This window comes from Arachis ipaensis, chromosome B7 (genome assembly GCF_059453495.1).
Source record: "Arachis ipaensis isolate K30076 ecotype BB chromosome B7, ASM5945349v1, whole genome shotgun sequence".
In the NCBI taxonomy this organism is placed as follows: Eukaryota; Viridiplantae; Streptophyta; class Magnoliopsida; order Fabales; family Fabaceae; genus Arachis; species Arachis ipaensis.
The window spans coordinates 59,853,932-59,880,859 of NC_142442.1; the positions used below are offsets into that span (position 1 = coordinate 59,853,932).

At 38.3% G+C, this 26,928-nt stretch overlaps 1 pseudogene; it reads left to right on the top strand.

Moving 5' to 3' along the window:
• The first annotated feature begins 10,516 nt into the window (after positions 1 to 10,516).
• LOC107608200 (B-box zinc finger protein 24-like) overlaps positions 10,517 to 26,928 on the top strand; it is a 51,463-nt pseudogene continuing 35,051 nt past the window's right edge.

Genomic DNA, 26,928 nt, shown 5'->3' on the forward strand with positions numbered 1-26,928 from the left:
CCTCTTGGAAGATCCTCACATAGCCGAAGATTGAGCTAATGGAGCGTCCAACTTACGGACGTTAAAGCAAAGTGCTAGGTGGGAGACAACCTACCATGGTATGATCGTTCTTTTCTTTATTCTTAGTTTTTCTATTTAAAAACTCTTCTCTTTATTAGTACATTTCGTGCATCTGCATTTACATACTTTTATTTTTATCTAAAAAAAAAAATTTCACGCGACGCGACTGCATCATTGATGCGTCCGCGTCGCAAGAGACGGGAGGAATTAATAAAATGAACAGAGTCATGCAAGAGCGTGGCTGGAGGCGTGCCAATGGCACAAATTGCCCCACGCGACGGCGTCGCCGACGCGTCCGTGTCGAGTGGGAACATTGGCCTCCCACGTGACTGCGTCACCCACGCGGCCGCGTGCCCTGGAATTCGACGTCAAAAGGGTGTACGACCGAAAGTTGTGCTAAAGTGGTGCTGGATTGGTGCTGAACGCACAAATTCTTTCCACGCAGCCGCGTGACCGACGCGACCGCGTCATATCCTTCTCATGACCACTCGCGCGATCACATGCCCCACGTGATCGCGTCACCCAATATTTGGCAATTAATGACTTTGAACAGAGAGTTGTGCGAGTGCGAGGATGCCCTCGCGCCAGTGGCATAAAACGGGTCACGCGACCGCGTGACCGACGCGACCGCGTGACCGACGCGACCGCGTCAATCAGTTTAAGCGCAATTCGCGCGACCGTGTGCCCCACGCGGCCGCGTCGCTTGCGCCGCACGGCTTCCATAATTTGTCACTTCTCTTATCTTTTCTTTTCCCCAAATCCTATTTTATCTTTTTCCCTCCTTCTTTCTTCTTTCTACCTTCTTCCTTCTTTCTCACTTTCTACTCTCTCTGTCTCTCTCTCTCTCACCTCCACTAACAAGGTTTTATTTTCTTCTCCTCTCCTTACTATTCTATTTTTCTTCTTATTTTTATATGCTATCTTCTTTTCTTTTCTTTTTACTTTCATTATTCATATTTTCTTTTTCTTTTTTTTCCTTTTTACTTGGTGTTAGAAATTTATTTGAGTCATTATTTCTCATTATATGCTTGTGGATTGTTCTAAATTTGTTTGGCAATTATATATTACTTTTTAAAGGGTTGCTTGCATGTTCAATTTCATACTTTCCATACATTATTCCACCATGCATGCTATGTGTTTGTGAAAAAGCCCATATGGCATTATGCACTTTTCTACGTTATTCTATTCTACTATTAAATGCCCATTTTTCACAAAACCCCTTTTATATTTTATTCGTTAAAAATAATTGTCAATACAAATGTGATGATTTATTACAAGTGATGCTTGATCTATGCTACTCATGCCTTTGCCAGCATGTCAATAAACACCTTGCATTCACTTGTCGTCATATGCACTAACTATTTTCCATTAATGACTTTTCACATATAGTCATGACCATGAGTTAACATCATTTACCTTTAAATGTGCATTCATAACCATCCTTTTCCGTTCTCTTCCTTGCTCTATCTCTTTGAATTTAATTTACTTTCTCTTCCCTTTTTCAGAATGGCCACCAAGAAAGGAAAAGAGAAAGCTACTCCCAAATCAACAGCAAGAAGAGGAACAAAAAGAGCACTAGTGGCAGAACCCTCTTCAACTGCGGTAAAGCCCTCAACAAAGAGACTTAAGAGGATTATAAAGGTTGATGATAAAGAAAAAGCCTTCCCAGCAAAGGATACTGCGCGATTTCCCAATCGCTACTGTGAGCAGATGTTCCCCATCTTGGCATAAAGGAGCTACAACAACGAATACCTTCTTCTCCTCCCAAACCATATTGCTACCTTTGTTGAGCCACAAATTGCACAAAGACAATGGGGTTTCCTACAGAGACAGCCGAGGCAGGTCAATCTTTCTTGGGTAGTCGAGTTCTACTCCAACTTCCACCTGCCAACCCTGCAGTCTGTCTTTGTTCGTCAGAAGCAGGTCCCTATTACAGAAGAGGCCATTCAAAGAGCTCTAGGTCTTCTTCCTATTCCAGAAGGTTTGGATGCCTTTCAAAAAGCCGCACTCAAGCGCCAGATGTACCAATTTGACTGGGACGCCATTCTCAGAGTTATCGCACTACCTGGCAGCTGATGGATCTACGGATACCATCGTACCCACCCTAAGGGAATCTCAGCTTCAGCACTTACCTTGGAGGCTCGCGTATGGGCACAGATCATGTCCCATTACGTTTTTCTGAGCACTCACGAGTCCTCCTTCACTGCGGACATGGCCGTTCTACTATGGTGCATCCTTACTGACCAACCTCTGAACCTACCAAGACACATCCGGAATGCCATGGGACACGTACAAATTACGGGCAACTTACCTTTTTCTACCTTGGTCTCAGATCTCGTCTCCGCAGCCAGAGTCTCCTTCAGAGCTGGGAACACCAAAGCCATGCTTCCACAGGATGATCAATATGTCCCTAATGGGAAATATATCAGACTCTCAGCAGCCACTACAAGCCAGCCTATTGAACCGGCTGCAGACATTCCTCCTTCAGTACCACAAGCACCTACCACAGACCAACTGCTCCATCAGATACTCGAAAGGTTGGATCGGTAGGAACACAAAGCTAAGATGAGAGAGTGCCGTAACAAGCGCCGATTTACTTACCTCAAGGAGCTGATCATGGGAAAATTCAAGGACTCAGACACTCCGGACTCCACTTCCTTTACCAGCACAGGGAGCCATGATGGTCCCGACTGTGGAGATACTGCTACCAGCCCACCCCTGTTCCTGACAGATGGCACCGAGGACGGTGCAAAGCCTTAAGTGTGGGGAGGTCAGTCAGTACCTGACTCTCGGAGGTAATTTCTCTTCCCTAAACACCAATAAATTAGGATATTTAGTTAGTTTTTCTTTTATAGAATAGGATAAATTGCATAGTAATAGATTAGTTGCATGCATGTTCTACTTGATTGAAAAGACAATAAGTTTCTTCTAAGACTCTATTTTTGGAACAAAATTTCACTAACTTTAATTAAAATTTTTATGTTAAATTTTCTTGAAGTTGTATTTGGAACATGATTTTTGAGCTAAAGAACACACAACCTGTGAGATTTGAGCCTTTATGCATGATTACATTATTTAACCATAATTATTTTATTCTTGTGTGTTTACTTCTCTATGATTGTAATCTATATTTTGTTTCATCCTATATGTCCAATATTTATTATATTTATATGTTTGCATATGATTGAAGCCATTAATTGTTTAGCTCACTTATCCAAATTAAGCCTACCCTTTCACTTACCTTTGTTAGCCACTTTGAGCCTTTAAATCCCATTTGTTCTATATTTTACCACATTACTAGCCTTAAGTGGAAAAACAATTATATATTCCAAACTGAATCTTTGGTTAGCTTAAGATAGAATTGTGTGTGTTAATTAAGTATGGGAAATTGTGGGAACAAAAGATAATAAGGGAATGTGTCATGATAATATAATGGAAATTTAGAAACCTACTCATGTGAAACTATAAGAATTAAAAATCTATGTGCATTGATAAGCTATGTTTATTTTTATGCTTATGAATATATATATATATATATATATATATATATATATATATATATATATATATATATATATATATATATATATATATTCAATAAATAAATAAGGAGACAAAATTACCCCAATGTTAAGTTAAGAATTCAAAGGTCAATGCATGTATGATAAAATTAAAATAAAAGTTGATACATGAGTATGGAATGTGAAAGGGAAATTCTAGGTAGCTAGGTATGAATTCTAAAGTTATAAAGAATATATATATATAGGTTATGTTAAAGCTTGGGTTAATTAAAGATTCAATTTATAAGCTTACTTAGCCATATATGTATCCTTACCCTTACCTTGGCCCCATTACAACCTTGAAAAGACCTCATGATGTTTGCATTGGTGTATTAAATGTTGTTGATTGGTTAGGAGAAGAACAAAAATTAGAGAGCATGATTAGAGAAGGATAGAGTGATCACCCTATACACTAGAGAGACTAGAGTGTACATACATCATCAGTGAGGGTTCAATGCTTGAAATTCTATGTTCCCTTCTTTCATGAGCTATCTTCTTGCATTTTTATCTGTTCTTACTGCATGAGAATTGAATTAGTGGAATTTGATTTGTAATTATTTTGAAGAGCTTATTTACTATTTATCAAGTGGACAAGAATCATATATTTGCATTTATATATATAGGTTGCATTGCATTGCATGAGTTTTACATGTTCCTACTCATTTATTTTATCTCCTTTAACTAAGCATGAGGACATGCTAATGTTTAAGTGTGGTTAGGTTGATAAACCACTATTTTATGGTTTATAATGTGTTTAGTTGCGTGGTTTTATCGTGATCTTTACCCACTTATTCATATGATTAGCATGCATTTATATTTCCTTCCTAAAATTATTACATGATTGAAAACTTGCTTCCTAGAGACTTTTAATTATGTATTTTAATTCTCCTTTATTCCATTCGATGCCGTGATCTGTGTGTTAAGTGTTTCAGGCTTTATAGGGCATGAATGAGTTGGAGGTTGGAAAGGAAGCTTGCAAAAATGGAAGGAACACAAGAAATTAAGGAGATGACCAGCGAGAAGTGACACGGCCGCATGGCTCACGCGACCGCGCGGAAGAGAGGAAATCGCAGTGACGCGGCCGCATGGCTCACGCGACCGCACGGATTGGAATAGCACAAGTGACGCAGAGGCGTGGACGACGTGCCCGCGTGGCAAAGCAAAACGCCGAATGACGCGTCCGCAGGAATGACGCGATCGCGTGACGTGCGCGATCTGCATAATCTGCAGAATTCGCTGGGGGCGATTTTGGGCCCTGTTTTGACCCAGTTTTCGGCTCAAAAAAGTAGACTAGAGCCAGAGAACATGCGGAAACCAAAAACAACATTCATTCTACATAGTTTTTAGTTTTTAAATCTAGTTTTACTCCTCCTCTAGGTTTTCTCTCTACACATTCATAGTTCTTAGGATTTTTATTTCTATTGCTCTTTGCATTGGGATATTGAGAAGAGTTATTACCTCATCAAGACTTCGTCATTCTAGTTCGTTTTCTTTACTTGGCTTTACTCTTCCATGTCCTTTAATTTACTCAATTTTACTATTGGATTATTTTAGAATTTATTAATACAAGAGTTACTTTTATTTTTAATTGATTCCTTTGAGTTTTATTTATCATGTCTTTCTTTAATTCCCTTTCCTATGTTATGAGTTCTACATTCACAATGAGCGAGTAGTTCCCTAACTTGATGGGGAGTTGATTGAAAGGAACCCTTGAGTTGGAATGCTCAAAAGAGAAACTATAATTGGGTTTATTGTTGGATTGCCATCTAGTCACTAACGCCAGTCCTTCCAAGTAAGCGGATTGGGACTTATGAATAGAAATAGCACTCCAACTTGTTTGACTTTCCCTTACCTAGTAAGGGATAACTAAACAAAACAACCTTCAATTATCAATTAATCTTGAGAGTACTGCAACAAGAATAGGGCTTCCAACAAATCTACTCCCAGTCAAGGCTTTTATTTAAATTACTTAATTTCCCCAATTTAATTTCCTGTTTATTCAACTCAAACTCTTTTTGAAAATATCTGATTAATAAAATAGCTCACCATTCTGTAACTCGTTGAGAGACGACCTGGGATTCATACTCCCAGTATTTTAATTTTAATTTTTGTGACAACCCTTCTAAATTGATAAGCGGATTTCTGGTTGGTTAAGAACTATACTTGCAACGCATATTTTATAACAATTCTTGACTCGCCAATTTCCACCACGTCAGTAGCAAGCCGCGGATATGAGCTCTCCACATGCTATGCCTAATCAGCCGGGGGAAATACACCTCTTTCCCTTCCATGACACACCCAATCAGAATTAGCATATCCATCGGAATTTCTGGGAAGTGAGTGGTAGGCAGGACGTAGTGGGCAAATATCTGCTGCCAGGTCCTAGCCTCCCTAGACAGATATGCAGATAGCATCCCCTTAGGCTTCTTGTTGTTCGAATCCATCACCCAGGGAGCGTCTGGTGTAGCAATCACGCGCTTAAGCACCTCATAGTCAAAAGTCATGGAGAGGATAGCCACCTCTGCCTGCTGGTAGGCACAAGTGTCCGGAGTACCAACTCTGCAAAGCAGTGCATCCCCTATAGCCTCCTCAGTGATCATAATCTCTCTACCCCTTACGTGCATTGAATCCAAGTTCACTCGGAAGAAGTTACAGTAAAACTCCTTAACCCATGAGATGTTAATCCTTCCTAGGTCCCTATCAATGAAATCCAATCCCAACTCCGAAATATAGGTGTTTATGGCACGCCTCACGTCATTGGGAAGATTTAGCTCCCTTTCACTGTTCAGATTTTTCTTTGTATAACGGGAAAAGCGTAGCTCACAGTAGAGGTTGGGGAATTTGATTGAATCAGTGGACGGAAGTAACTGATTTTCTTTGTCTTCTTCATTTAGCGGATTCTTGGCATAGTTAGCATATGGTGGGGGGTAGAGGTCTTGGAATGCTTCCTCTTTTTGGAAGTGGTGGCTATAGCTTTTCCTCTATCTGACATCCTGAAAAACAGAGATGACACAATGTAAGCAGATAGCCAAATAGGTATAAAGCATACTCATGAAGTGAATAAAGAAAGGAGATTTCTTGGAATGCAAGCAAACATAATTCAGAATTCAAACCGAATTTCAAACCAAGAATTCAAACCATATCTTGCACATTACTTGTTCACTAAGCTTAGGAAGCACCATATCCAAAAGAATTATCTAAAGAGTTAAGTTAAAAACCAAAAGAAGTTACTCGGTTAAATAGGTTAAAGTTAGAAATCAGTTTGAAAATTAATGATATGGTGGTTACTAACTCAATTCGAAAGGAATGCACAAAACAGGGATGTAAGTACGTTCACAATCATGAAATGTAACAAGTCATTGATGATGAAATATGATATAGCTAGAAAGCAGATAATATGGAACAAACCATCAATCAATGCAAGGATCACTAGTATCAAATGAATTTGTGTTGGTGAAATCAGGACCTTGAGAAACAAGTAAATCAAGCACATTTAACACGAATCCTAACAATGCATACAAGTCACAAGTTCAAATATGAATTGGAAACCTCATGGTCTATGTGACTTAATGAGACTACGTATGAACACAATGAACTATTTGGTCACATAGATTAGAACATTCAAACTTGTGTGTCTATGCAAAAGAGGCACAAAATTTTAAGGAAATCATAAGTTATGGTCAATTAGAAAATTCATTCAAACCATTCAATGCCTATACGCAAATCATCATGCATAACAAGCAAAGAGTATAAGCAAGACCAAAACTTGTTCCTGAAGATTTTCCACAACCAATTAGGTAACAAAATTCTAATTAAACAGAAATCATCAACTAGAAGTTGCTACACCCATCAAATAAAGTCAGTTCAAGGACTATGGTTAAGAAAAATTCGGCAGCATTTCAGCAGTAAATTGGCTATTTTCCAAATTCAAATAGTCAAATTAGATTCCATATGAGTTCATTGAAAAGCAAAAGCACAAACACTAGGTATGAATTCATATGAATTAAACAAATGAGCCAATATTTTTGCAGCAGTTAATCAAAAACGATTCAAACCAAACTAGCATGCTACGAAAGCATTCCTTCCTCACACAATATACAGATAAACTGGATTTCAGCATGGCACCAGAATAGCATCAAAGCAGTGTGCAATAGCATTAGGCACGATAAACACACAGCAAAAGCAAAGCAATGAAACAGAGTAAATTCACATAACAGCAGAAATTCAAACAAGCCTAAATCCACTACTCAGCCCAGATTCGCTAACCACCTAAATCAAACTAAACTAACTAACTAAGATAATCTAACTAAACTAATGTAATTAACAGTAAGTAGTAAAAAAGGATGCAGAATAGGGGGGTATGGAACCTGGAATGCAGAAACTGAACGGGGCAACTGAAGGGAAGATGAAGTGGTGCGTTTGTTCGACGTCACCGTAGAGCTCGCCATCGACGACAATGGTGGTCACGGTAGTGCTTGGGGGCGGCACTGAGGCTGGCTATAAGAGAAGGCAGAGATAGAGAGCGTTGAGTGGAAGAGAGGGAGAGAGGAAGAGGGGGTTGGGCGGTAATGGTGGTGGCAATGGTTGCGGGTCGCTCGCCGGAGGGCAGCCGGTGGTGGTTGCTCAGAGGTGAGAGGTTGAAGATGGAGAGAAACGGAACGTTGGAGGTGAAGAGGACTATTGCGCGAATGCGCTAGGGCTTCGCGACTCTGGGGTAAGTAAAAATTCGAATCCACGCGTGCGCGCACCATGCGCGTCCGCGTGGGTGGAGGTAATTAAGGGTTGGCGCGGAAGCGCCGTACGCGCCTACGCATAAATGGGAGAATTAGGGGTTGGCGCGAACGCGTACGGTGCACGTCCGCACAAGTATGCTGGGCCAGAGGCACAAAAGAGGCCCAGAGTTGGCACAACTCTTGGGTCCTTTGGCCTGGGTGATGCTAAAACGCATCGACGCACGCGCGCACTGTGCGTGTTTGCGTGGATGGTATGAGCTTATTGAATGGGTGCGAAGGCGCGAAGTACGCCAACGCGTGTATGAAGAAACAGGGAGTGGCGCGGACGCGTACATTGTGCGTCTGCGTGAGTTGAGACACAGAGTTGGCCCAAAAGTGGCACAACTCTCTAGTCCTTGGCCCAGATAGTTGAGATGAGCAGCCTACGCACGCACGTGATTTACGCTTGCGCGTGGCTTGGGTTTTTCTCTCTCTCTCTTTTTTTTTTAATGAGCATCAAAAGACCTCATAACTTTCCATCCTTCTCTAAGACTCTAGAACTAGCTAAAGTGCAAGATTAAGCACATTTTGAAACTTAGGGGGTTTTTCCAAACAACTTGAGAAAACTTACAATTCAAGCAAACACTCAATTCAAAGATTCATCCCTTATTAAGGCATAGAATGTATAAACACCTTAGTAAGCAAAGAAAAATATACCAAGAAGTAAAGAAACTATATATAATGGAACCCAATTCATTCATTCATTATATCTACAAGAGAATGGAAAGAGTTTACCATGGTGGGGTGTCTCCCACCAAGCACTTTTAGTTTAAGTCCTTAAGTTGGACATTGGGAGGCTTCTTGTCAAGGTGGCTTATGCTTGTATCCATCCTTGAACCTCCAAGAGTGCTTGTCCTTCAATCGGTTGTTAGAAGTTCCAACCTTTTTCATTAAGCTTTGGTGAGGTCCTCTCCAAGACGTGAGCTCCCGAAATTGACTATCATAGGATAGTCCAGGATCCCATATCTTGTCCTCGCACCCATCTTCTAGTTGATTGCCTTGACTTTGTCTGGGTGACAAGAAAGCAGAATTCTCATGGAAGCACTAAACTACTCTCCTAAACCTATTTAATTGAGCATTACACCAATCCATGCTCTTCAATTTCGAGCTTCCCACCATAATGAGCCTAGATTTAGAACGCCAACCACTAAACATCCTCCTCTTTCGCTTAATTCCACAAAACGCCCTAAGTTGGCCATCCGTTTCAAGCAAACCATACTCAAGTGGGATAATAAAGTTGAGAGTTAGAAGTTTTACCCACTCAAGTGAAGGATTGGATGATGAATTAGGTGGAGGAGTTCCCAAAGATCTTGATAAAGCATGCTCTACTCCCGTCCATCCTCTTCTAGAGGTTTCCACCACTTGGCAAGGTTCTTTAAGTTCCTCCTCATGCCAAGCTTCCTCAAGATCACACTCTTCTTCCCCATCACTCTCATCATAGATAGGAGGTATAGTGAAATCTACTTCATCATCAAGTCTAGTCAAATTGGGGAAGGACTCTTCAAACTCGAAAGGATCATATGTTGATTCGGAATCATCATAGATAGAAGCGCTTGTTGCATGGAATACTTCTCCCAGTTCTTCATCCTCAGTAGGCCTTGGAGGTTTCAAGTCTTCCTCAACCTTGCTTTCTAATCCACTAGGGAAGGGTTCAATAAGATTGTCAAGGGGATTGATCAACATGGGCAAAAAATCACTAGTGATGGAACCTACTTCTTGATCAATTTCCTTCAACTCTTTGCTTACTTCCGCAACGTTACTCTTCTCTTCAACATCTCCTCCAAACTTCTTGGAAAAGGTTTCTTCAATTCAGGACTCCTTTATGTGCTCAACGTATCCACTACTTCCTTTTGTTCGCTAATCTCTATCTTCTCCTCTTGTTGTCCTTCTTGCTTCAATTCTCCTTCCTCACCATGGAGTTTCAAGTTCATATCCTCACTAAGCTCCTTGATTGTTTCTCCACATTTAACAATGGGCGTACTTAAGGTGCATAAACTTAGGTGAGATGTTAGGCGATTTACGGCTTCTACCATGCTAGCTATCTTTGCTCTTAGCTCCTTAAACTTAGTTTCATCCTCCTCTTGCCGCCTTAAGATGCGAGATTCAAGGTCTCTCAGTTCTAACATGAAGGCTTTGTCGGGGGTGGTGGTGGGAGAGAGAATTCATCGGTTAAGGAAAGATTGTTGTACTCGGAAGGTGGTTCATATTGGTGGAGTTCTTGAGGTGGTATATGTGGAAATTGTGGCTCTTGGGAATATCGGTATTGGGATGATGGTTGTTCTATATATGATTCGAATGGTGGTTGATGTGGTGTGTATGAGTTATGGTCATGTAGAGTGGAATGGTGGTGTGAGGCTTGTGAGTATGATGTGTGGCTATATTGAGGAATGGGGTCACATGCATATGATGATTGTGGTTGACAACCACAATAAGGGTCATCACACACATTGGACTGGTATACATTAGGATTAGAATTATACCCATAAGAGTTCGTAGGAGGTTGTTGCCATGAAGGTTGTTCATAAGCTTGAGGTTCCTCCCATCCTTGATTCTCAAATCCCTGATGCATATCCTCATTAGAGCTTCCATTTCCTACAACATAGTTTAAACTACACTCATAGCCAAAAAGATGAGAATTAATAATGAAAGAGAAAATAAAAACAAAGGGCAATAAAAAAATAAAGAAAATAAAATCCTAACTAGTAGAAAACTGGTAAACAAACCAAAGTTCAAGCTATTCACAATATATACAATAGCCAATAACATAACACCGTTGGATCCCCGGCAACGGTGCCATTTTGATGAACGCGACTTTTGTGTGGTCTAGAATTCCACTAATGAATTCTCATTGTAAAGTATAGTTTCTAAACCAAACAATAGTCCTTTCATACAAAAATTTAGGTTGTCACAAGTAACAAACCCCAATGAATTTTTAACCAGAGTATTTGGACTCCGGGTCGTCTCCCTAAGAAACAATGTAATGCATGCGTATTGGCTATGATGGGGTAGAAAAATGGGGGGTGGGAGGGGAGGGGGGTTTGTTTATGAGATGACAAGAAAGTAAACTGATTAAGTAAGTAAAGAAAGCAAAATACAGAACTCTTGGCTAAGACTTGGGTACTTGAGATCACCATCCTAGTTAACAAACTAATTATTGATAATTATGAGAGACCAACCCATTAAGTCTACTTCTCGAAGCCTTAAGTACGTAACATTTACTCCTAGACTTGAAGTATGTCAAACAGGCTTGATCACATCCACCCCTAAGTCCTAACCTACCTACTAATTGGCTTAGTAGTGGGTTAGCGTCAATGGGCTTCAAATTGATCATCCAGGGTTCTCAAATCACGAAACCCATTACAAAAAACTCAAGATCACTCAAGTCCCTTTGCTTAGGCCAAAAGTTGACAAAACTACTCAAAAACTAAAGAGAGCAATTCATCAAACACTTAGAATGCAATAAAAGTCAACATCATAAATTGCAAGGCTACTAAAATTTACCACTATTAATTGCAAGAAAGGGAGATCACAACTCAATTCATCAATCAAAGAAACATCAACATCAAAATTGCATTAAATGTAAACAAATCCAACATGAATCATCATCACAAAAGAGAGCAAAATGAGAAATTAACATAAAAACTAAGAGAGTCAAGATGTAGAGATGGGAAATTATCAAAGAAACAAGATGAGATCAAGTAATCAAACATGAAATTAAAATAGTCTAACCTAATCCTAACCTAATTCTAGAGAGAAGAGGGAGCTTCTCTCTCTAGAAAACTAACTAAAGGCTCATGTTGGCTAAACTAATTGCTCTCTTCTTGCTTGGACTTCAATTCTGCATGAAATACACTCAGAAACAAGTTGGATTTGGGCCTGGGCAGCTCAGAAATCACCCCCAGCATTTTGCCTTCAAGTGGGCCACGTGAGCGTATCGGCGCGTGCGCGCCATGTGCGCGTGCGCGTCGCTTGGAAAATTCTCAACCCGCGCAGATGCGGCGTGTACGCGTGCGCGTCTATAGGTGAAACTGCTTTTGCGCGTGCACGCCTAGTGCGTGTGCGCGTCCTTTGGTGCATCCCCAATCTTTGTTTCTTCATGCATTCTCCCTTTTTGTATGCTTTTCTCCTCATTTCTTCCATCCAATACTTGCCTTATGGACCTGAATTCACTCATCAAACACATCAAGGCATCAAATGGAAATAAAGTGAATTAAAATCACCAATTTAGGGCCTAAAAAGCATGTTTTATACTTAAGCAAAATTCAAGGGAGAATTACAAAACCATGCTATTTCATTGAATAAATGTGAGAAAAGGTGACAAAATCCCCCAAAATAAGCACAAGATAAATCACGAAATCAGGGTTTATCATTGATTGAAATTCAAGTTCTTTTTTAAATCCACTAGAACTCCTCAAATTCTGCTTATTTAATCAAATTCCAAAACATAAGTATTTTCTTATTTAAATCGACTTTAAAACATAATTCTTTTCTTAAATGAATTACTTTTAAAAAAAAATATAATAATTTTCCTAATAAATAAGTTCAAACATAATTCGTTATTTTCAAAATAACATTTCAACAAAGACTCGGATTTTATAGAAATTTCGGCAGCATCTCCCCTAAAACTTGGACTTTGCCACCCTTTTCGGGTCCCAACCAAACCAATCATCAACCCTTTCCAACGGGTTCAAGACCAAATCAGTTTCCAATAAAACAAAACTCAGACTTTCAAATATTAAAATAATTTCAAATCAGACTATTTAAAAATTTCCAATTTAACAAAATCAGACCATATTTCAATCAAACAGACAACTATATTCAACCAAAACAAATCAGACAATTCATAAAACTTACATAATCACCAGAAATGCATTTTGCACATCATATCTATTTATAAAAATTCAAATTTTAAATAAATAAGCATTTAGAAAAGCCCCTACCTCGACAATTCAAAACCATAACCCAACCGCGTCAACAGAACTCTTTTCTCTCAGCCTGAAACCAACAGCAACCAAAACCTCAGCCCCTGATCACTTTCGCAGTAATCATAGCAACTTAAAAGTGACATGCAATGCTCAGAACACGACCCTATGTTACAAGAACCTCAGAGTTTATAACTAACCATAACAGAATACTAACGCAGGAATTTCCGAAACATAAATACTTATTGTAATAAGAAAACAAAATAGCGGCGATCACTGAACCGGTTTGGCAGCAGCCCCAGTAGCCAGCCCAAGAGACAGCGGCGACCAGAACTCTGGCGATCGCAACTGTAACAAACATGCAGTGATGATAAAGCTCCCAGAAACTCAAAGGAAACAAAAACCAACTTAAAACCATTACCGACAGTGGATACCGACAGTGGATCTTAGCGGCGGCAGCGGCGTTTCTTGGCGGCATGATGGTGTACAAATTCACTATATCAATTATAATGAATCCATCTTTGGCAAGTATACCAAATTGTCATCAAGTAATAACTCACAGTAGAGTGAGGTCGAATCCCACAGAGATTGATAGATTGGGCAACTTTAATTAATGGGTGAATTAGTCAAGCTAATTGATAAGAATTGTTGAGTGCAGAATTCTAAATAGCAGAAATGTAAATGACTTAAAGATAAAGGAAAGCTATAAAGTGCAGAAAATTAAATGACAAGAATTTAAAGTGCTGGTACATAAATGACTGAATTGTAAATGGGGAATGGATAATGGCAGAAAGTAAGGAAAGCTATAAAGAATAGGAAAGATAAGAATAGGGGAAATTCATTAGGATTAGGAGATGTTGCTCTCTTTGGATCAAATCTAGATCATCTCTTCTTCAATCACACAACTCATTGTCCTCTTGGCAATCATGATTGATTGAACCCCAATTACTTGGTGTTTCAATATCTCAAATCTTGATAATCAGCCAATTCCTTGGTCTAATTGCTCATGAAGAGAGATAAGCTTAGTCCCTGATTATACCACACATCCTCATAGATCCAAATGGTGGGTGGATTTCATGTCACCGTATCCAATCCCAAAACCCAGATCTACTCAAGTGTGAGAAGGGATTTCAAGCATGGTTCCATGTTTCCTTTTCCAAGGTTCCCATGAAACCCAAATTGCATTCAACCTCTTTTCCAAGATGATTGAACACTAGACTTGATAAACAAAATTCCTTCAAGCAAATCAAAGAGAAGACGAAGAGAAGAAGAAATTCACTATCATTAATGCATCAAGTACAATAGAGCTCCCTCTCCCAATGAGAGGGAGTTTAGCTACTTATAGCTTGGAGAAAAGTACAAGAGATGGAAGAAGATGAAGTGAAGTAAAACTACCACTAGCCAATCCCACTAATCAACTGATCAACCATCCCCTTTTTCAGTACTTCCAGGAGGTATTTATACTACTCCTATAACTAGAAAATGAAAAATACAAAAAGGAAAAGAAAATTACAATTGAAAATAAAAGAAAAACTCATTAAAATGAACTATGTGCCTGACGTGTGAGCGGCGTGCCGCGCCCAGCTTCTCAGCTTGGCTTGGCGTGCCATGCCTAGCTTCCAACTGGCACGCCTCCTTTGTTTAGCTAGCTTGGCGTGCCACGCCTTCGAGCTCAAGTGGCACGCCCATTGTGACTTCTCCCTTCTTCCTATCTGGAAACTTGAACTAGCGTGGCACGCCCAGAACTGGCGTGCCACGCCCTTAATGGACTCTTCAGCCTTCTCCTCTAGAAAATATATTTGGCATGCCACACCCAGCAGTGGCGTGCCACACCCTCAATAAGGCCTTCATTGTCTTCTCTGGAGAGTTGAATTGGCGTGCCACGCTCAGGTGCCACGCCCTTATTAATGCAAGATCAACCTTCTCTAGTCCAGTGAACTGGCGTGCGACGCCCCGTATTCAAGTGGCATGCCCCTCATGCGAGCAAGTTTGGCATGCCATGCCCTAGTCATCAAGTGGCACGCCCCTGTTCATATTGCCTTGGCGTGCCACACCTAAAATCCAAAGTGGCACGCCCATTGATCTTCTTCCTTGGAGGTTTGTGCTGGCGTGCCATGCCTTCAATCTCAAGTGGCACGACTAGAATATGAACAAGGTTCGTGTGCCATGCCTCAAACATCTAGTGGCACGCCCATTGTGTTGAAACTTCCACTCTCCTCTGCTTAGTTGAACGGGTGTGTCATGCCTTCAATCTGGCATGCCACCCCCCTGTAGATGATAGGGTTGGCGTGCCACGCCCAGCCTGGCTTGCCACGCCCCTTGTGGGTCTTCAAGAATGCTCTCTGGAATGTATAGTTGGTGTGCCATGCCTGGCCTTGGCGTGCCACGCCTGTAACGACCCAATTTTCAGTATGTCTAGATCATACCGGAAACTGAGTGCTACCAATTTGTCTTCCTAATTATTATCTATTATTTATCATATCAGCCTGATTCGTTGTTAAAAATGTAGTTAATTTGTGGGGTATATATATATATATATATTTTGAAAACATTTGGATTAATAGACGGAATCATTCATAATCAATTCACAACTGATAACAGATAAAACAGTTATAAACAACCACACATAAATACATCACAAGTAGTCAACAACATTCAGTGATCCAACTTTTATGTAAGTATAGACTTTTAGTTAGAACACCCCTAGATATAGCTAGATAATAACTGTATACATATATATAGATACAACATCCTAGGCCCTGACCTGTTCAAGAAGTCCCTAAGCTGGTGCCCAGGCTAGCCTAGACTCTATACTCACCTAGTCCCTCTAAACTACTAAAGCGAGGGAAAGTACGTTCTAAGTCTTCAAAAATCAAGTCAGGTGGAACATCAGCAAAAGGTAGATCATCATCTACTACTCTTTTGCATGGTCAGACATTGTCATATAACGTCTCTCTGGTACTTCATCAAGTAGCCATACAACAAGAGTCTCGTACACAGGATTTAGGCTAAGGTGTGCATACGAACGGGGTGCAGACGTTGGCTGGTCTCACAGTATATACATATAAACAGAAACGGAGTTCACTCTAGACTCAGAAGACTACCTAGAGCGGAATCTTTTTTTTGCATACGATCGTCAACGAATTACGAAAGGGAACTCATGCTTCCATCTGAAAGGAGAAGGGAGAGAGAAGGGGTAAGAACTGGGGAGTTCTTAGTAGGGCCGGGGTTATTAGTTAAGTTCATTAATTCTATGTTGTTTAGCAGGCTATTAGCAGAATACAAAGAAGCAGTAATTAGAAAACACAGATAAGTAGAGAAGATAGAGAAAATAGATAGCAGAATACAAAAAGAAGAATACAAGAAAATAACACGAGCGCAGAGAATGGAATACAAACAAGGAAAGTATATATTCATACCACAATCATAACAAAGGAAATGCGCAACCAAGTATGATGCATGTCTAGCCCTAGCGCAGGTAATGAGCTCATCTGTCGTTTTCTACCCGCTCCCAACGTAACCCGAAGCAGCTGAAACGGGTATGGTTTTCCAGTCAGCATAGGTACAGTTCTCACTAACCGACGTATGCGTCATATCCTCTGTAAGCAAACTCTGCCTTACAGGTGGCGGTATTCCAGCCGTGTATGAAATCATATTCTCTGTAAGCAATCCTTGCCATACAGGTGCGGCATTCTAGCTGTGTATGAATTAATATCCTCTGCAAGTGATCCCAGGTTATCAGTTGCAGGTACAGCTCTCAATAGCTGTGTAACACTGGAAAACGTTCTGTGGTCGTATCACTATCTATCTGACTGCCTTCACGCAGCAGATCATTACATAATCTTTCTCATTATCATCATTCATCATCATTCTCATTATTCATCATCATTTTCACATTCTTATGCAGTACCTCTTTCTTTCTCTGTTCAATCAAACTGTACAAACTTTACATCTTTTACTTTTACAACATCTTAACTCAAACAATTTCTCTTTATCAGATTACTCTCTTCTCTGTATCCCTTTATTCTACTCTGGTTACTCTTTTCTCTGTATCTCTTTACTTTTCTCTGATTACTCTGTTCTCTGTGTTTCTCTACTCTGCTCTGATTTTTCTATTTAACGTATGTATTTAAAGCTTATGTAAATTTCGGTATGAATAGTTAGTCTGTCCCAAGTATAGGTTCATTAAATCTATACTGAAACAGTCTAACTTTTTATATAATACCTAACCCTAGTCGCAATTCCATGACTAACTATGTTGCCCTAGTTCGTTCACTAATCTCTGTCTGATTTTCTCTTATTAAAACTTTACAGACTTTTTCTTCGACTTTTATTTTTTGTTCAACTTTTTATCTTTCTTTTATCTTTGCCTCACTAACATGTTATTACCACTTCCTAAGTGTTTTATGAAGGTAATTATGAGATTCTGCACTTAAAGTTATCTTTCTAAAGCTTTTACAGAAAACTGTCTTTTTTGCATAATTTTATTATTTTATTAAAATATTATTTTTAATTAAATATTATTATTTAATATTTTATTATTATTTATTATTTTATTAATATATTTTCGAAAATTACCCCACTTTAACTTTTAACCTTTAAAATTCACTTTTTACCACCGGTAACTTTTAATATTTCTACTTTAACCACCCTAACTTTCAGAAATTACCAAATAACCCCTCAAACACCAAAATAATTACAACCTTGCCCTTTTTAAGATCTAAAAGGTGTTCTTCAATGTTCTTCACCACACTCAAAGTGTTCTTCGTGTTCTTCGTAAATTCTTCAGATTCTTTCTCTGTTTTCACCCGTTTTTCAGTCTTTTCAGGAACCGATTTTTACCAAAATTCAAAATAAACTCTCAGCCACTAAAACCCCATATTTTCTACATGATTTTAACACAAATTGAACCCCAATTTAAGCTCTAGGGTTTCATTTTCCAGCAGCCATAAGAACGCACATTCATAGCTTGAATTTCATCAAATTTTCACCAAAATTTCAACAAGAATTACTCATACAAACAATCAATTTCAAGCGCAGCCAAACCATATCATAATCACACAACTCAAACACAATCAATCAAGATTTAATTCGTCAATCCCTACCTTGATTTGCTGCTCCAAATCTGGTTACTCTTTGAAGTGTTCTTAAAGTACTTTTTCCTCCTAAAACACATCAAGAACAACTTTAAAACTCTAAACCATCAACTAAACGAACTTCAGAAGCATCTTAGGAAGGTTATCCTTACCTTAAATGTGCAGGAAATCAAAGATCTTTGGCCCACAAGTCAAGCTAAGCAAGAGATCTAAGGAAGAACATCAAGAAAACACTTGTTTAAGCATGTTTCCTTGAAAACCAAATTGAAGAGGGAGGGAGACAGCCATCTCACCTTATTTCCAGTCTTGATAAGTCACATGGTTATGTAGAGGAAGAAGAGAGGATCATTTTGGTGAAATCGGAGTTTTGATTTGAGTTTTAGTTCAGAAGAAATCAAGCTTTGAAGATTAAGTGTTCATGAAAGTTTCTCTCTTTTCTCTCTTGTTATTTTCGACCAAAATGATGAAATGAGACAACCTTGGAGTTCTTGGGGGTGTAAGGTGAGTTGTGATTGGTTGGCTTGGAGGTGGGTTAAAATAATATTAAAATATCTCAGGTGTATAACTACTAAAACTAGATGTATCGGAACACTCGTAAAAACATCTTTAAAAATTATTTTCTGAGCTACTAGCATAAATGACACTAGTAACATATTTATTATGAGAATAGAACATGTATGATGAGGCCTTATCATTGCTAAAGTCATCAGAGAGTGCTGGTGCTAAGCTGCACCAGTAAACCGTAAACCCGGTTAAACCGATTTTTCTGTTTTTAACTAAAACAGACCAGGTAATCTTATAATATCATTCAAGCATTTTCTAATACTAATATAATGATAAAATTATACTATTATCTCTCTCCTCTCATGAATCGACTCCGGTTCGTCAAACAGAGACTGTTTACGAAAATCAGAATCAAAACTGCCAACTGATACGGTTCAAAAACTAGGTTCTTCGTGACCGCGTTATCGAGCTTGCCTCGGAAAAGGTTCTAGCTTAAGGATGACATAATGACAATGAGGATTGAGATACTTGTTGATATAGAAGAGGTGTTCCCTTTACTGATCTTCTGGCAAAATCCGTGCCTTCAGAAAAGATCTCGCATACTCGAAAATCAGGGTTGTTACATTCTACCCTCCTAAAAGAAAATTTTGCCCTCAAAATTTCAGCCGCATGCAAGAATCCATCTTCAAGCAGTCTATTTCCTTCAAGCCATCCTGACAAAGATATCAGTTCGTTCCTTACAGCATCTAAATATCACATAGCCATGGCCATGGAGATCATAACAGCTATAAGAATAGTTGTGCCTCACACGAATTTGTCGTTCGGAACTCGATTAAACCATGCCTATTCATAGTCATTGAGGTCTTATCCGCACCAAACAATCAATATTAAGGTGATCAGTCTTAATATCTCAAGTTAGGCACGGACATTCCTAAAATGAGCACTCATAGACATTCATGCCAAATGTATCTTGAAGAAACCCTAACAGCATGAGACACACAAGCAGAGTATGCAATGAAGTATAGTCAGTCCACTCCCCAGACTCTATTAGGAACGAACTTCTCTGATACCAAATTGTAACGACCCAATTTTTAGTATGTCTAGATCATACCGGAAACTGAGTGCTACCAATTTGTCTTCCTAATTATTATCTATTATTTATCATATGAGCCTGATTCGTTGTTAAAAATGTAGTTAATTTGCGGGGTATATATATTTTTTTTTTGAAAACATTTGGATTAATAGACGGAATCATTCATAATCAATTCACAACTGATAACAGATAAAACAGTTATAAACAACCACACATAAATACATCACAAGCAGTCAACAACATTCAGTGATCCAACTTTTATGTAAGTATAGACTTTTAGTTAGAACACCCCTAGATATAGCTAGATAATAACTATATACTTATATATACATAAAACATCCTAGGCCCTGACCTATTCAAGAAGTGCCTAAGCTGGTGCCCAGGCTAGCCTAGACTCTATACTCACCTAGTCCCTCTAAACTACTAAAGCGAGGGAAAATACGTTCTAAGTCTTCAAAAATCAAGTCAGGTGGAACATCAGCAAAAGGTAGAACATCATCTACTACTCTTTTGCACGGTCAGACATTGCCATATAATGTCTCTCTGGTACTTCATCAAGTAGCCACACAACAGGAGTCTCGTACACAGGATTTAGGCTAAAGTGCGCATACGAACGGGGTGCAGACGTTGGCTGGTCTCATAGTATATACATATAAACAGAAAATGGAGTTCACTCTAGACTCAGAAGACTACCTAGAGCGGAATCCTTTTTTTGCGTACGATCATCAGCGAATTACGGAAGGGAACTCATGCTTCTATCTGAAGGGGGAAGGGAGAGAGAAGGGGTAAGAACTGGGGAGTTCTTAGTAGGGCCGGGGTTATTAGTTAAGTTCATTAATTCTATGTTGTTTAGCAGACTATTAGCAGAATACAAAGAAGCAGTAATTAGAAAACACAGATAAGTAGAGAAGATAGAGAAAATAGATAGCAGAACACAAACACAAGAATACAAGAAAATAACACAAGAGAAGAGAATGGAATACAAACAAGGAAAGCATACATTCATACCACAATCATAACAAAGGAAATGCACAACCAAGTATGATGCATGTCTAGCCCTAGCGCAGGTAATGAGCTCATCTGTCAGTTTCTACCGCTCCCGACGTAACCCGAAGCAGCTGAAACGTGTATGGTTTTCCAGTCAGCATAGGTACAGTTCTCACTAACCGACGTATGCGTCGTATCCTCTGTAAGCAAACTCTGCCTTTCAGGTGACGACATTCTAGCCATGTATGAAATCATATTCTCTGTAAGCAATCCTTGCCTTACAGGTGCAGCATTCTAGCCGTGTATGAATTAATATCCTCTGCAAGTGATCCCAGGTTATCAGTTGCAGGTACAGCTCTCAATAGCTGTGTAACACTGGAAAACGTTCTGTGGTCGTACCACTATCTATCTGACTGCCTTCACGCAGCAGATCATTACATAATCATTCTCATTATCATCATTCATCATCATTCTCATTATTCATCATCATTTTCACATTCTTATGCAGTACCTCTTTCTTTCTCTGTTCAATCATACTGTACAAACTTTACAGCTTTTACTTTTACAACATCTTAACTCAAACCATTTCTCTTTATCAGATTACTCTTTTTTCTGTATCCCTTTATTCTACTCTGGTTACTCTTTTCTTTGTACCTCTTTACTTTTCTCTGATTACTCTATTCTCTGTGTTTCTTTACTCTGCTCTGATTTCTCTGTTTAACGTATGTATTTAAAGCTTATGTAAATTTCGGTATGAATAGTTAGTCTGTCCCAAGTATAGGTTCATTAAGTCTATACTGAAACAGTCTAACTTTTCATATAATACCTAACCCTAGTCGCAATTCAATGACTAACTATGTTGCCCTAGTTCGTTCACTAATCTCTGTCTGATTTTCTGTTATTAAAACTTTACAGACTTTTTCTTCGACTTTTATTTTTTCTTCAACTTTTTATCTTTCTTTTATCTTTGCCTCACTAACATGTTATTACCACTCCCTAAGTGTTTTATGAAGATAATTATGAGATTCTGCACTTAAAGTTATCTTTCTAAAGCTTTTACAGAAAATTGCCTTTTTCGCATTATTTTATTATTTTTATTAAAATATTATTTTTAATTAAATATTATTATTTAATATTTTATTATTATTTATTATTTTATTAATATATTTTCGAAAATTACTCCACTTTAACTTTTAACCTTTAAAATTCACTTTTTACCACCGGTAACTTTTAATATTTCTACTTTAACCACCCTAACTTTCAGAAATTACCAAATAACCCCTCAAACACCAAAATAATTATAACCTTGCCCTTTTTAAGATCTAAAAGGTGTTTTTCAATGTTCTTCACCACACTCAAAGTGTTCTTCGTGTTCTTCTTAAATTCTTCAGATTCTTTCTCTGTTTTCACCCATTTTTCAGTCTTTTTAGGAACCAATTTTTACCAAAATTCAAAATAAATTCTCAGCCACTAAAACCCCATCTTTTCTACATGATTTTAACACAAATTGAACCCCAATTTAAGCTCTAGGATTTCATTTTCCAGCAGCCATAAGAACACACATTCATAGCTTGAATTTCATCAAATTTTCACCAAAATTTCAACAAGAATTACTCATACAAACAATCAATTTCAAGCACAGCCAAACCATATCATAATCACACAACTCAAACACAATCAATCAAGATTTAATTCGTCAATCCCTACCTTGATTTGCTGCTCCAAATCCGGTTACTCTTTGAAGTGTTCTTAAAGCACTTTTTCCTCCTAAAAAACATCAAGAACAACTTTAAAACTCTAAACCATCAACTAAACGAACTTCAGAAGTATCTTAGGAAGGTTATCCTCACCTTAAACGTGCAGGAAATCAAAGATCTTTGGCCCACAAGTCAAGCTAAGCAAGAGATCTAAGGAAGAACATCAAGAAAACACTTGTTTAAGCATGTTTCCTTGAAAACCGAATTGAAGAGGGAGGGAGACAGCCATCTCACCTTATTTCCAGTCTTGATAAGTCACATGGTTATGTAGAGGAAGAAGAGAGGATCATTTTGGTGAAATCGGAGTTTTGATTTGAGTTTTAGTTCAGAAGAAATCAAGCTTTGAAGATTAAGTGTTCATGAAAGTTTCTCTCTTTTCTCTCTTGTTATTTTCGACCAAAATGATGAAATGAGACAGCCTTGGAGGTCTTGGGGGTGTAAGGTGAGTTGTGATTGGTTGGCTTGGAGGTGGGTTAAAATAATATTAAAATATCTCAGGTGTATAACTACTAAAACTAGATGTATCGGAACACTCGTAAAAACATCTCTAAAAATTATTTTCTGAGCTACTAGCATAAATGACACTAGTAATATATTTATTATGAGAATAGAACATGTATGATGAGGCCTTATCATTGCTAAAGTCATCAGAGAGTGCTGGTGCTAAGCTGCACCAGTAAACCGTAAACCCGGTTAAACCGATTTTTCTGTTTTTAACTAAAACAGACAAGGTAACCTTATAATATCATTCAAGCATTTTCTAATACTAATATAATGATAAAATTATACTATTATCTCTCTCCTCTCATGAATCGACTCCGGTTCGTCAAACAGAGACTATTTACGAAAATCAGAATCAAAACTGCCAACTGATACGATTCAAAAACTAGGTTCTTCGTGACCGCGTTATCGAGCTTGCCTCGGAAAAGGTTCTAGCTTAAGGATGACATAATGACAATGAGGATTGAGATACTTGTTGATATAGAAGAGGTGTTCCCTTTACTGATCTTCTGGCAAAATCCGTGCCTTCAGAAAAGATCTCGCATACTCGAAAATCAGGGTTGTTACATTCTACCCTCCTAAAAGAAAATTTTTCCCTCAAAATTTCAGCCGCATGCAAGAATCCATCTTCAAGCAGTCTATTTCCTTCAAGCCATCCTGACAAAGATATCAGTTCGTTCCTTACAGCATCTAAATATCACATAGCCATGGCCATGGAGATCATAACAGCTATAAGAATAGTTGTGCCTCACAAGAATTTGTCGTTCGGAACTCGATTAAACCATGCCTATTCATAGTCCTTGAGGTCTTATCCGCACCAAACAATCAATATTAAGGTGATCAGTCTTAATATCTCAAGTTAGGCACGATCATTCCCAAAATGAGCACTCATAGACATTCATGCCAAATGTATCTTGAAGATACCCTAACAGCATGAGACACACAAGCAGAGTATGCAATAAAGTATAGTCAGTCCACTCCCCAGGCTCTATTGGGAACGAACTTCTCTGATACCAAATTGTAACGACGTCTAGATCATACCGGAAACTGAGTGCTTCTAATTTGTCTTCCTAATTATTATCTATTATTTATCATATGAGCCTGATTCGTTGTTAAAAATGTAGTTAATTTGCGGGGTATATATATATATATATTTGAAAACATTTGGATTAATAGGCGGAATCATTCTTAATCAATTCACAACTGATAATAGATAAAACAGTTATAAACAACCACACATAAATACATCACAAGCAGTCAACAACATTCAGTGATCCAACTTTTATGTAAGTATAGAATTTTAGTTAGAACACCCCTAGATATAGCTAGATAATAACTATATACATATATATACATACAACATCCTAGGCCCTGACCTGTTCAAGAAGTGCCTAAGCTGCTGCCCAGGCTAGCCTAGACTCTATACTCACCTAGTCCCTCTAAACTACTAAAGCGAGGGTAAGTACGTTCTAAGTCTTCAAAAATCAAGTCAGGTGGAACATCAGCAAAAGGTAGAACATCATCTACTACTCTTTTGCACGGTCAGACATTGCCATATAATGTCTCTCTGGTACTTCATCAAGTAGCCACACAACAGGAGTCTCGTACACAGGATTTAGGCTAAAGTGCGCATACGAACGGGGTGCAGACGTTGGCTGGTCTCATAGTATATACATATAAACAGAAAATGGAGTTCACTCTAGACTCAGAAGACTACCTAGAGCGGAATCCTTTTTTTGCGTACGATCGTCAGCGAATTACGGAAGGGAACTCATGCTTCTATCTGAAGGGGGAAGGGAGAGAGAAGGGGTAAGAACTGGGGAGTTCTTAGTAGGGCCGGGGTTATTAGTTAAGTTCATTAATTCTATGTTGTTTAGCAGACTATTAGCAGAATACAAAGAAGCAGTAATTAGAAAACACAGATAAGTAGAGAAGATAGAGAAAATAGATAGCAGAACACAAACACAAGAATACAAGAAAATAACACAAGAGAAGAGAATGGAATACAAACAAGGAAAGCATACATTCATACCACAATCATAACAAAGGAAATGCACAACCAAGTATGATGCATGTCTAGCCCTAGCGCAGGTAATGAGCTCATCTGTCAGTTTCTACCGCTCCCGACGTAACCCGAAGCAGCTGAAACGTGTATGGTTTTCCAGTCAGCATAGGTACAGTTCTCACTAACCGACGTATGCGTCGTATCCTCTGTAAGCAAACTCTGCCTTTCAGGTGACGACATTCTAGCCATGTATGAAATCATATTCTCTGTAAGCAATCCTTGCCTTACAGGTGCAGCATTCTAGCCGTGTATGAATTAATATCCTCTGCAAGTGATCCCAGGTTATCAGTTGCAGGTACAGCTCTCAATAGCTGTGTAACACTGGAAAACGTTCTGTGGTCGTACCACTATCTATCTGACTGCCTTCACGCAGCAGATCATTACATAATCATTCTCATTATCATCATTCATCATCATTCTCATTATTCATCATCATTTTCACATTCTTATGCAGTACCTCTTTCTTTCTCTGTTCAATCATACTGTACAAACTTTACAGCTTTTACTTTTACAACATCTTAACTCAAACCATTTCTCTTTATCAGATTACTCTTTTTTCTGTATCCCTTTATTCTACTCTGGTTACTCTTTTCTTTGTACCTCTTTACTTTTCTCTGATTACTCTATTCTCTGTGTTTCTTTACTCTGCTCTGATTTCTCTGTTTAACGTATGTATTTAAAGCTTATGTAAATTTCGGTATGAATAGTTAGTCTGTCCCAAGTATAGGTTCATTAAGTCTATACTGAAACAGTCTAACTTTTCATATAATACCTAACCCTAGTCGCAATTCAATGACTAACTATGTTGCCCTAGTTCGTTCACTAATCTCTGTCTGATTTTCTGTTATTAAAACTTTACAGACTTTTTCTTCGACTTTTATTTTTTCTTCAACTTTTTATCTTTCTTTTATCTTTGCCTCACTAACATGTTATTACCACTCCCTAAGTGTTTTATGAAGGTAATTATGAGATTCTGCACTTAAAGTTATCTTTCTAAAGCTTTTACAGAAAACTGCCTTTTTCGCATTATTTTATTATTTTTATTAAAATATTATTTTTAATTAAATATTATTATTTAATATTTTATTATTATTTATTATTTTATTAATATATTTTCTAAAATTACCCCACTTTAACTTTTAACCTTTAAAATTCACTTTTTACCACCGGTAACTTTTAATATTTCTACTTTAACCACCCTAACTTTCAGAAATTACCAAATAACCCCTCAAACACCAAAATAATTACAACCTTGCCCTTTTTAAGATCTAAAAGGTGTTCTTCAATGTTCTTCACCACACTCAAAGTGTTCTTCGTGTTCTTCGTAAATTCTTCAGATTCTTTCTCTGTCTTCACCCGTTTTTCAGTCTTTTCAGGAACCGATTTTTACCAAAATTCAAAATAAATTCTCAGCCACTAAAACCCCATATTTTCTACATGATTTTAACACAAATTGAACCCCAATTTAAGCTCTAGGGTTTCATTTTCCAGCAGCCATAAGAACGCACATTCATAGCTTGAATTTCATCAAATTTTCACCAAAATTTCAACAAGAATTACTCATACAAACAATCAATTTCAAGCACAGCCAAACCATATCATAATCACACA